The 10,039-nt window shown below is 41.7% G+C and overlaps 1 long non-coding RNA gene across 1 annotated transcript; it reads right to left on the minus strand.

Annotated features, from left to right (window-relative positions):
- Positions 1-574: 574 nt before the first annotated feature.
- On the minus strand, positions 575-1,671 carry LOC127620276 (uncharacterized). Its single transcript, XR_007967692.1, has 3 exons — positions 1,559-1,671; positions 1,096-1,208; positions 575-722 (listed from the first exon to the last, which is right to left on the minus strand). It is a non-coding gene; the product is annotated as an uncharacterized LOC127620276 (long non-coding RNA).
- Between the last annotated feature and the right edge of the window lie 8,368 nt (positions 1,672-10,039).

Below are 10,039 nucleotides of genomic sequence, written 5' to 3' on the forward strand. Positions count from 1 at the left end.
GGTGACAGCTGTTAGCTCCGGTCAGTTGCAGGTTTCCCTGGATCTGATGCCAGTAGTTGTGAGTTTGTTTTAGCGTCAGGGAACCAACCACTTCATCAAACTCCATGAAAAAGTACCTACTCTCCGCTGCCTGCAGGATAGTCTTGGTTCTGGCTGACCACGGACACTTGACTTCAATCATGCAGTTTCCAAACACCGTCCCATCCGGAAATCCACCAAGCAGGCCGCTATCAGACAGGAACAGTCCCCTCTCTTGTATAGCAACACCAGTGCGCTCAGTGTATTCCTGCTTTGCCCTTGGCTCATGCAGGATTCCTTTTCTTGCGATATGCAAACCTGTTAAAAGAAACCAACCATGAGAAAGATCAATTTTGCTCAACAATTGGCATTACAGTTTCATGTAAAAACAATCTGACATTCTGCAGCGCACTTTCTAAATTCTGAGCAAATTTACAGCCTTTAGCAGACACTTTTATCCATATCAGCTTACAATAAGTACATTTATCGAAAGCAACTAACATTCTCTTAGTAATGTAGGGTGTATTTATTAATAAGCTTTCTTACCATAATGCATTCTTAGCCTGGCCAACTGTTGCTTCCTCAATCTGCTGCTTCTCCTGATCATTAACAGCAAGCATTGACAGCACCTATAGAGCCTTGTCCTCAGCTTGGACAAAACCTGGGCTGGTCACCAGCCCATCAAACATCTTGATTGGGAGAGTCTAGATTTAAAGTTAGGCAAAAGTTGTGAAGTCAGTGAGGTGTCCACATACTTGTACATACACGTGCCACATACATACACATAGTGTATACAAAATACATTTGAAATGAAAGCAATGGTTTACATACATACATATGTGTAGTTTACCAAATTTTTCATGAGCCTAAATTATGTAATGTTACTTTTTAACTATATTACACAGTTTGAAACCTGTGGTTCAAATTTCGAGAAATTTTTAAACATATAACATTGTACAAAATTATTGTGTTGGATGACAAAACCCTAGCCAAATTGTCATCGATTTAATGTAGTGTAGTTGTGATGTTTCTGCTAATTTTAAGGGAACATGAAAGTACAAAAGTAAAAAATCTTACCTGAGGCGTATCTGGACTCAAAATCCACCCCATCCCTGTAAAACACCCAAGTTGCAACAGGGATCCCTGAACCCATTCTTTGTCCTCCTGGGTGACAGGTCTTTTGATGCCAGCTGAAATAATGGTATAAAACTGGTTATAATGATGAAATTAATCAAATGAGTAATGATATTTATCTCAATATAATAGCCTTTTATTATGATCATAATTTATTTATAGCACACAATCTAAGCTTTTAAAAAAATCAAGTGTACATCTCAGCCTCACTGTCTTGCAATTGGTCAATTTCAATATGGTGATAAAGCTTATGATCATGATTTTATAGCTGCACTACAACACACCGTGAGTGTATGTTAGAAGAGTTTCATAAATACGATTAATAGTATTAGCAATAGCTTTAAACCACATTACGTAGTTAAGAAAATAATTAAAACCCCGCAACATCAACAAACTTATTACAAACCTCGTGTTGTGGATGGTGTCATCTCAGACACTCTCTTGGCTGCAATTTCGTCCCCCTTCGGAGTGTTGGCCTTCTTCCACACACATTCCACGTCGGTGCGGGACACATTTTTTTCTGCCCAAATCAACAAAGCTGCCATATGATGGCACTTGTCTCTGCCGATTGGGCACTCGCATGTGCTGTACAAGACTGCCTGACCCTCAACGTGCACCTTTATTGAAAACAGTTTAACCCTCACCCTAAACACTTTTCTAAAACACATTGCTGCCAGCGCTGTTTATCATAACAATACTTCTGTAGCTAACTCAATTTAGTGTCAGATCATACTACTAAATTGACTAGCCTAAGTTCACTAAACCCTAAACCAATCTGTCACATTTTTACTTTTTAATCCTGGTTTTTTTACATTCACAGTTATAGAAGTCCTGTAAAAAAATATTTTGAAATACCTCATCCAGAACAAGGAATATCACGTTATGTCAACTAGCTAGCTAGCTTACAGCTAACTCACCTCAACCTCGTAAACCTTCTTTTTCATTGATGCCTGGACTCTACCCTTAATTATGCCACCTGAATGATGAGCTACACTAACCACTCTGTTGGAGTTAAAAGAGTTTAAACCCTTTTTGACCGCCAAGGGTGCATCACTAAAGTAGGACGTGATCGTAAATAAATTAACAGGTTCCGCCATTGTTAGTAGATCTGGACGAGCGGAGCGCTTGGACCCGGAAGAGGCTAAACGTCACGCGTGACGTCAGACTTAACTACCGGATAGTCTCTCTGTTAGCTTTCGTGTTCACGTTCATTGTTTGCACCTGCCCTCGTTAATTTGCCATTTTGCTTCTGTTTATCACCTTGTTATCTTGTTTTAGTTCTGTTTGTTCATTGGCCCCTTTTTCCTATGTTTATGTATTTATACCCTGGTTTTTGGTTCAGTCCTGGTCTATCGTTGTATGTTGTTAGCCTGGTATGTATCCTCCTGCCCGAGTTTTCTAGTTTATGTTTTGTTTCCCCATTGTGGGCTTTCCTTTGTGTTTTGCCTGTCTACTAGTCAATAAAGATAACTGCGTTTGGATCCTCAACCTTCGTCTGCCTTCGCTGCCTCATTCATTACAGAACGATAGAACCAACTATGGATCCAGCGGTTCAGCGAGCAAACTACCACCTGCTCTGCGTGCAACAAGAAGACCGCCCTATAGAGGACCACATCCGCGACTTCCTTAAGCTGGCGAGTATTTCGGATTTCCCGGACTCCTGTCTGGTGGTCTTCTTCAGGGGCAATCTGCATCCCGCACTGAAGGAGCGGCTACCACCGGCGACGCCTGACTGGACCCTCCGCGACTTCTTGGTGGCGACCCTACGGGTGTGCGACTCGCACCTCGCGGTGGGCGCTGCTGAGAAGGACCCTTCCTCACCGTCCACAGTGGAGTCTCTTCAGCCACCCCCGGCGCCCCCTGTAACACCAACCCCACCTGTCAACGAGGTCACCCTCACATCAGTTGCCTTCCATGAGCCAGCGTGACCCTCTTCGTTTGCCCGGAGGAGGGAGAGAAGACGGGCTTCCACCCTCCGGCCCACGCCTGCCCCGGTCTTGGAGCCAGAGCCCACGCATGTCACTGTGAGTGAGCCTACGCATGTCACTGTGAGCGAGCCTATGCATGTCACCGTGAGCGAGCCTGCGCCTACGCATGTCACCGTGAGCGAGCCTGTCGCCTCAGAGGTCAGTGAGCCAGTGCCTGTCGCCTCAGAGGTCAGTGAGCCAGCGCCTGTAGCCTCGACCATCCCTGAGCCACCGCCAGTAGCCATGACCGTCCAAGAGCCAGAGCCAGTAGCCATGACCGTCCAAGAGCCAGAGCCAGTAGCCATGACCGTCCAAGAGCCAGCGCCATTAGCCATGACCGTCCCAGAACCAGCGTCATCCTAGCTTTCCAGAGCTCCGCCTTCTGAGCTTTCCAGAGCTCCGCCTTCCGAGCTTTCCAGAGCTTCGCCTACCGAGTCTTCCAGGGCTTCTCTCGAGCTTTCCAGAGCTCCGCCTCCCGAGCTTTCCAGAGCTCCGCCTCCCGAGCTTTCCAGAGCTCCGCCTTCCGAGCCTCCCGAGCTTTCCAGAGCTCCGCCTCCCGAGCTTTCCAGAGCTCCGCCTTCCGAGCCTCCCGAGCTTTCCAGAGCTCCACCTTCTGAGCTTTCCAGAGCTCCGCCTTCCGAGCTTTCCAGAGCTCCACCTTCCGAGCTTTCCAGACCTCCACCTTCCGAGCCTCCCGAGCTTTCCAGAGCTCCGCCTACCGAGCTTCCCAGAGCTTCGCCTACCGAGTCTTCCAGGGCTTCTCTCGAGCTTTCCAGAGCTCCGCCTCCTATGGCTCAGCCTCCTATGGCTCCGCCTCCCGAGCCTCCTATGGCTCCGCCTCCCGAGCCTCCTACGGCTCCGCCTCCTGCGGCTCCGCCTCCTGAGCCTCCTACGGCTCCGCCTCCGGGACCTGTCCCTGTCCGATGGCCTCCTCCCAGGTCCCCTGGGCCGGCCCCTGCTCTGCGGCCATCTCCCAGACCACCTAGACCTGTCCCTGTCCGAAGGCCGCCTCCCAGGCCTCCTCGACCTGTCCCCGTCTTGTGTCCCTTTTCCTTGTCTGCCCCTTGTTGCCCCCTGGACTGCCTGTCTGCCCCTCGTTGCCCCCTGGACTGCCTGTCTGCCCCTCGTTGCTCCCCTTGGTTTGTCTGCCCACCACAAGCTTCCCCCCCAGTCAATGGACATTTGTTCTTCCTGTTTTTTGTTCTGTCACTTTTGAGCGTCTGGAATCCGCTCCTTGAGGGGGGGCTATGTTAGGGTTACCTCGTCTTGTTCTCACTGTTACCCTTTGTTTATCATTTTTGTCACTTTTGTAATTCCGTAGTTTTCACTTTTGTCCCTTGTTTAACTCCATAGTCTCTCTGTTAGCTTTCGTGTTCACATTCATTGTTTGCACCTGCCCTGGTTAATTTGCCATTTTGCTTCTGTTTATCACCTTGTTATCTTGTTTTAGTTCTGTTTGTTCATTGGCCCCTTTTTCCTATGTTTATGTATTTATACCCTGGTTTTTGGTTCAGTCCTGGTCTATCGTTGTATGTTGTTAGCCTGGTATGTATCCTCCTGCCCGAGTTTTCTAGTTTATGTTTTGTTTCCCCATTGTGGGCTTTCCTTTGTGTTTTGCCTGTCTACTAGTCAATAAAGATAACTGCGTTTGGATCCTCAACCTTCGTCTGCCTTCGCTGCCTCATTCACAACAGTATCAGCCCCATCAAGAGACCAAATAGTTGGTCTAACTTAAATGGTGGTGTAGGTTACAAGTACTTTAAACATTTAGAAGTTGAATCAACTTTACAAATAAAGATACTTCATTAAAGCAAACACAAATTACCCTGATGGTGACTTTAAACAAAACACAACTTTTTACCGCAAAACATCATTAAAAACATTAATTCAAATCAGATTATTCACAATATTTTTTAAGTCATAAGTCGGCATGCTTGTGGAGTGATGGTGGTGTAGTGGGCTAAAGCACATATCTGTTAATCAGAAGGTCGCTGGTTCGAGCCCCATGGCCACCAACATTGCGTCCTTCAGCAAGGCATTTAACTCCAGGTTGCTCCGGGGGAATTGTCCCTGTAATAAGTGCAATGTAAGTCGCTTTAGATAAAAGCGTCTGCCAAATGCATAAATGTAAATGGCACACTTTGACAAAACACACTTAAATAAATTCAAGAGCAGGGGATTGTGGGTAGTGTCTTCAGCCACTATGCTTCACCAGTGGGCATGCTCAGTAGCAGATGCAACAATGTGAAGTTTATAGTGCTCAGCCTTACAAGATTCCCTCAGATTTTGACCCATGAATTTTTAAGTCCTTTCCATAACTTTAACAAATAGATAACATCATTAAACGGTATGAGTCGCAATCAAAAGATTTAAATTCCCACATATTTTCAGATTTTATGTGGTGGAGCCTGTCTTTATAGACTTACAACAGTGAAATTTCTGCTTCCATTTCACAGAGGTGCACAACGTTTCAAATAGGGGTGTGTTGGAGGGTCAGTGATCAAAAGGAGCATGCTCAAATCCTGTATGTTCTACCTTCACCACCAGACTTGATGTTGTATGTGCTCACCGTTTAAAAATGTAAGTTGCTCTAAGTCAATCAGTTGACTTGATTGTTTTAAGTAAACTCATTTTTTTCTAAATTAGACAATGCAATCAACTTTTAAAATTGAGCTTGTCTGACAAAACTGAAGTTGGATTTTTTTACAGTGTAGTTTATCTAGTTCTATATTTTTTTTCAATTTCACACACCATTCAGCCTGTACTACACAAAGTTTTTCTATTTATTAGAAATAAATATTATTCATGTACACAAGAATCAAATGAAAAAGTGCTCTCCCCCATCTTAGTTTGCTGGGGGGTAGTTGCCAGAGCTTTAGCATTCTCATTTCCTGACACTGATAAACAGAACATGGTGTTTGCTTCAGCTTTTTTCACCTGCCTGAATGGGGCTTCCAGCAACACTAAATTCCCATGGGGAACAGGAAAATGAAAAATGTATGAGACTCACAACTCTTCATTTTGAAGCTTGCTTGCAGTGTTCTCTTCTAAATAAAGGGCATGATCACCCAAACTAGCACTTAAAAATCATACACATCCAAAACCACATACCACATGAAGAACAATGAAGAAGAGGAAATGTTATTCATTGCTTAAAGAGTAAAAAAAGTATAAAATAGTCTGCGCATGCATGTACAGTTGTGTTGGTATAATGGAGGTTTAACAAATATTCTGTGCTACTGACATTTTTGGCATTACAAACCACTTGTTGCAAAAGAAAATAGTAGTCTCTCAGCAGAATCAAAACTAAGCATATCTTTAAAGTCAAATACTTAAAATGTGAATACAAAAACAAATTTACTATTTAGGTTCTACAATTGGACACTTGTGGGGACCCTCTGAAAAACCTCTAGGCACCAGTTAAAAAAGGCAGCAAAATGAACTTTCCCTTAAGTTCGTATAAGAACTCAGAAGACTGTTAACAGTTACTCTAGCAACCCCATCATAGGGGAAAGGTTTTGAAGCTCCTTGGTATGGTGTAGCTATATTGAGGGCAATGGGGTATGTGGTTTTGTTGTTCTATTTAGACTCAAAAAGTGCCTGAGAACATACATATGTGTAGATTATGTGTAGGATTGCCAGACGTCCCATTTTTCCTGGGACAGTCCTGTATTTAAGCAATTTTTCTAGTGTCCCAACTTATTCTGAAAAAATGTAGTTTTGTCCCGTATTTCCCTTCACCTAAGATTTCTCTATCGCCTATGTGGCTTTCTCAGTCATGTGAGTATTCTAATTAAAAGTTAGCCAAGGATACGGCTTGTAAAACCAATAAAATCACACTGTGTTATTTTAAGCACATTTAAACTATCCTGTCACAATCCCCCATCAATAGATGTCCATTTAGTGAACTGATTGAATAGTCAGTTTGAAAAAGCACACAGATGAAATTGCGGCTGGAAAAATGTCAAGGAAGCGTGCATGTACATTTAATGAGGATCTTCAAAAAGAGTTTAGATTTCTTTAAAAGGAGTCACAGATAGGACGCAATGACATCGCACAGCAGTTTCTTTCAAAAAAGCATGAGGATGCTGCTAAAAGTGTGCCACGGCAAGTGTTAGGGATTTGTTTTTTGTGAAGCAAATTTCTGAATCTGACAAGGTGTACACAAGCGAAGGACTTTTTGCTTATCATTCTGTAGTGCACGGCCATAGTTCATTCGGCTGACTGCAATGCGAAATTGATCAAGAAATTGTAGGATCCGAAATTTTCGAAATCTTCTGCCTGCACCAAATCTGAAGCTGTCATATGCAACATACTCTCTTTTGTGCAGCTGGACTGTCAGACATTACTGCAGCACGGCAACACACATTTCCTCCGTCCAGCTCTTGAAAGAATACTGGTCACACATTTTCAATGGTCTGTGTGCATACTTTCTCAAGAAAAATGCCCAAAGTTTCAAAGAGGATTGGCTTTGCACTCAACCAAACAGCCACCTTTAACTGTACACTGGAGATAGTAGAGCAAGACCACATTATCAGCCACAGAAGTGGATTTGCACATTTGCACAGGCCAAGTTGCAAAAAATTATTGTATTATAAGTATTTTTGTCTTGTTTTCCTGTAAAATTATCTAAACATTCTTAAAATGTGATTTATTTACTTGTCAAGCAAAATGGGATAGGATATAAAGTCTTGTTTTAAGATAAATCTGGCAAAATATGTGAATTTTAGACTTAAAACAAGAAAACAAATCTGCCAATGGGGTAAGCAAAATAAATGTAATTCAAAGGGAAAACAAGTTTCATTTGCTTACCCCATTGGAACGTATTATATTTTGTTTGTTTGTTTGTCTAAAATATACTAAATTTGATTAGATTTCTCTCAAAACATGACTTAAATATTATGCCAGTTTGCTTGTCAAGTAAATAAATCACATTTTAAGAATTATTTTTACTGGAAAACAAGACAAAAATACTAAATTTTTTACAGTTTGGAGGAATCATTCATACCCTCTGACATTAAAAAGCAGATGGATGCCCTAGTAGAAGCCGGTGACATGTGAGCAGATTATTTATTTTGTGCAGTGAGAAACTTTTATTCAGCATCGGTGGATTACTTGAGTTATGGGCCCTACTGAGAGACATCCCAGAGTAGGAAGACATTCAGAGCAGCCTTGAACACTTCTACTCTAGAATTCCCACTCTCAGTTTAATTGACGAAACCATGCTCTTTGATGAGTGCGCTTGTTCGAAAAACATTGTCACTCGTCCAATCACTGACATGATCTTGATTATGATGGAACATGATCAAGAAGGCCATGTCTGAGAGATGGACAGATGTTTTTTGTGAGCTGTAGAGCAAGACTATCTAATTCGGAGTCTTAGCCAAGGTAGTGGAGTTCGTTTTATGCCTGCCTGGGAAATCTGCATCTGTGGATCGAGTGTTCTCATTAATAAAGGCAGCATGGACAACGAATAAATCTAGACTCAGAGTAACTGACATGAAGACAATGTTTTACATACGTCTTAATTTTTGACTGGACTGCTCTGCATTTTATGATAAACCCTTGAAAGGCAAGCCCACACTGAGAAAATTGCTGCCAGCGAAACATACCAGGTGAGTACAGTTACGGATGCGGATGCACCCTCTATGTCGCATTGATCTGTGCCTAGGTAAGGATACATCAATTACATTTTTATTGGGAGGGGGCTGTTCCATTTTCCAAAAGCAGGAATGTGTGTTTTATGTAGCTCAATATGTGTTTGACAGTCAGTTGCATCTCATGACAGTGTGGAAGTAATGTATCCTGATCTTATATATATTAATATATATATACACCGGCACGGTGGTGCAGCGGTTAGCACTGTCGCCTCACAGCAAGAACGTCGTGGGTTCAAACCCTGGTTGCCCCAGCCTTTCTGTGTGACCCTGTACACAGGATAAGCGGTTGACGATGGATGGATATATTAATATATATATTTTTTTCTATTATTTTTTAATTGTCTTGAAAATGTTTTGAAAATCTGACACTATCTGGGCCTTTTTTTTTTCTTTTAGATCAATTTGTCATAAATGTAAGTGCTAAGTCTCTAAAGATCTGAGTGTAATAATGTTTGGTGAAACACCCATGCATTTAATATCCTGTTTTCAAGCCTCATGACATTTGATTTTTGATTTGATTAAGGTCATCCTTGTGGAGTCATGTGCCATGTGCCATGTGTCAAGTGCTTTACAAATTGCTCTATTAAACCTTTTTTGCCATGTTTCTTTCTCTCTCTCTCTCTCTCTCTCTCTCTCTCTCTCTCTCTCTCTCTCTCTCTCTTTTTTTTTTTTTTTGCTGTATCTTTGAGAAGTTACTCAGATGTTTTTGTATATTGAAAAATGAGAAAATATGAATGCTGCCACATGGCAACACTGTAATGGGAATAAATGCCATGTTGCCAAATGGCAACTCTGTAGTACAATGGAATTGTACTAATACATTTTCTCATTGGAATTTTTTTATAGATAGTAGCATATATGAAAAATTATATTATTGCATTTATTAATTTATTTTAAAATGTTCACCATTATATAATTGCATTTATGCATGCCTAAATAACACATTCACACTGCAAAAATTATATAAGACTTGTTTTAAGATAAATCTGACAACATTTTGTGAATTTTAAACTTAAAACATCTGCCAATGGGGTAAGAAAAATAAACTCAATTTAAAGGGAAAACAAGTTTATTTTGCTTACCCAATAGGCAGATTTTCTTTTCTTATTTTAAGTCTAAAGTTCACTAAATTTGATTAGATTTCTCTCAAAACAAGACTTAAAATCTTATGAAGTAAATAAATCACATTTTAAGAATGTTTAGATATTTTTACTGGATGACAAGACAAAAATAGTGTTGACGTATTTCCTATTGAAACAG

The sequence above is a fragment of the Xyrauchen texanus genome, chromosome 3, assembly GCF_025860055.1.
Source record: "Xyrauchen texanus isolate HMW12.3.18 chromosome 3, RBS_HiC_50CHRs, whole genome shotgun sequence".
NCBI lineage: Eukaryota > Metazoa > Chordata > Actinopteri > Cypriniformes > Catostomidae > Xyrauchen > Xyrauchen texanus.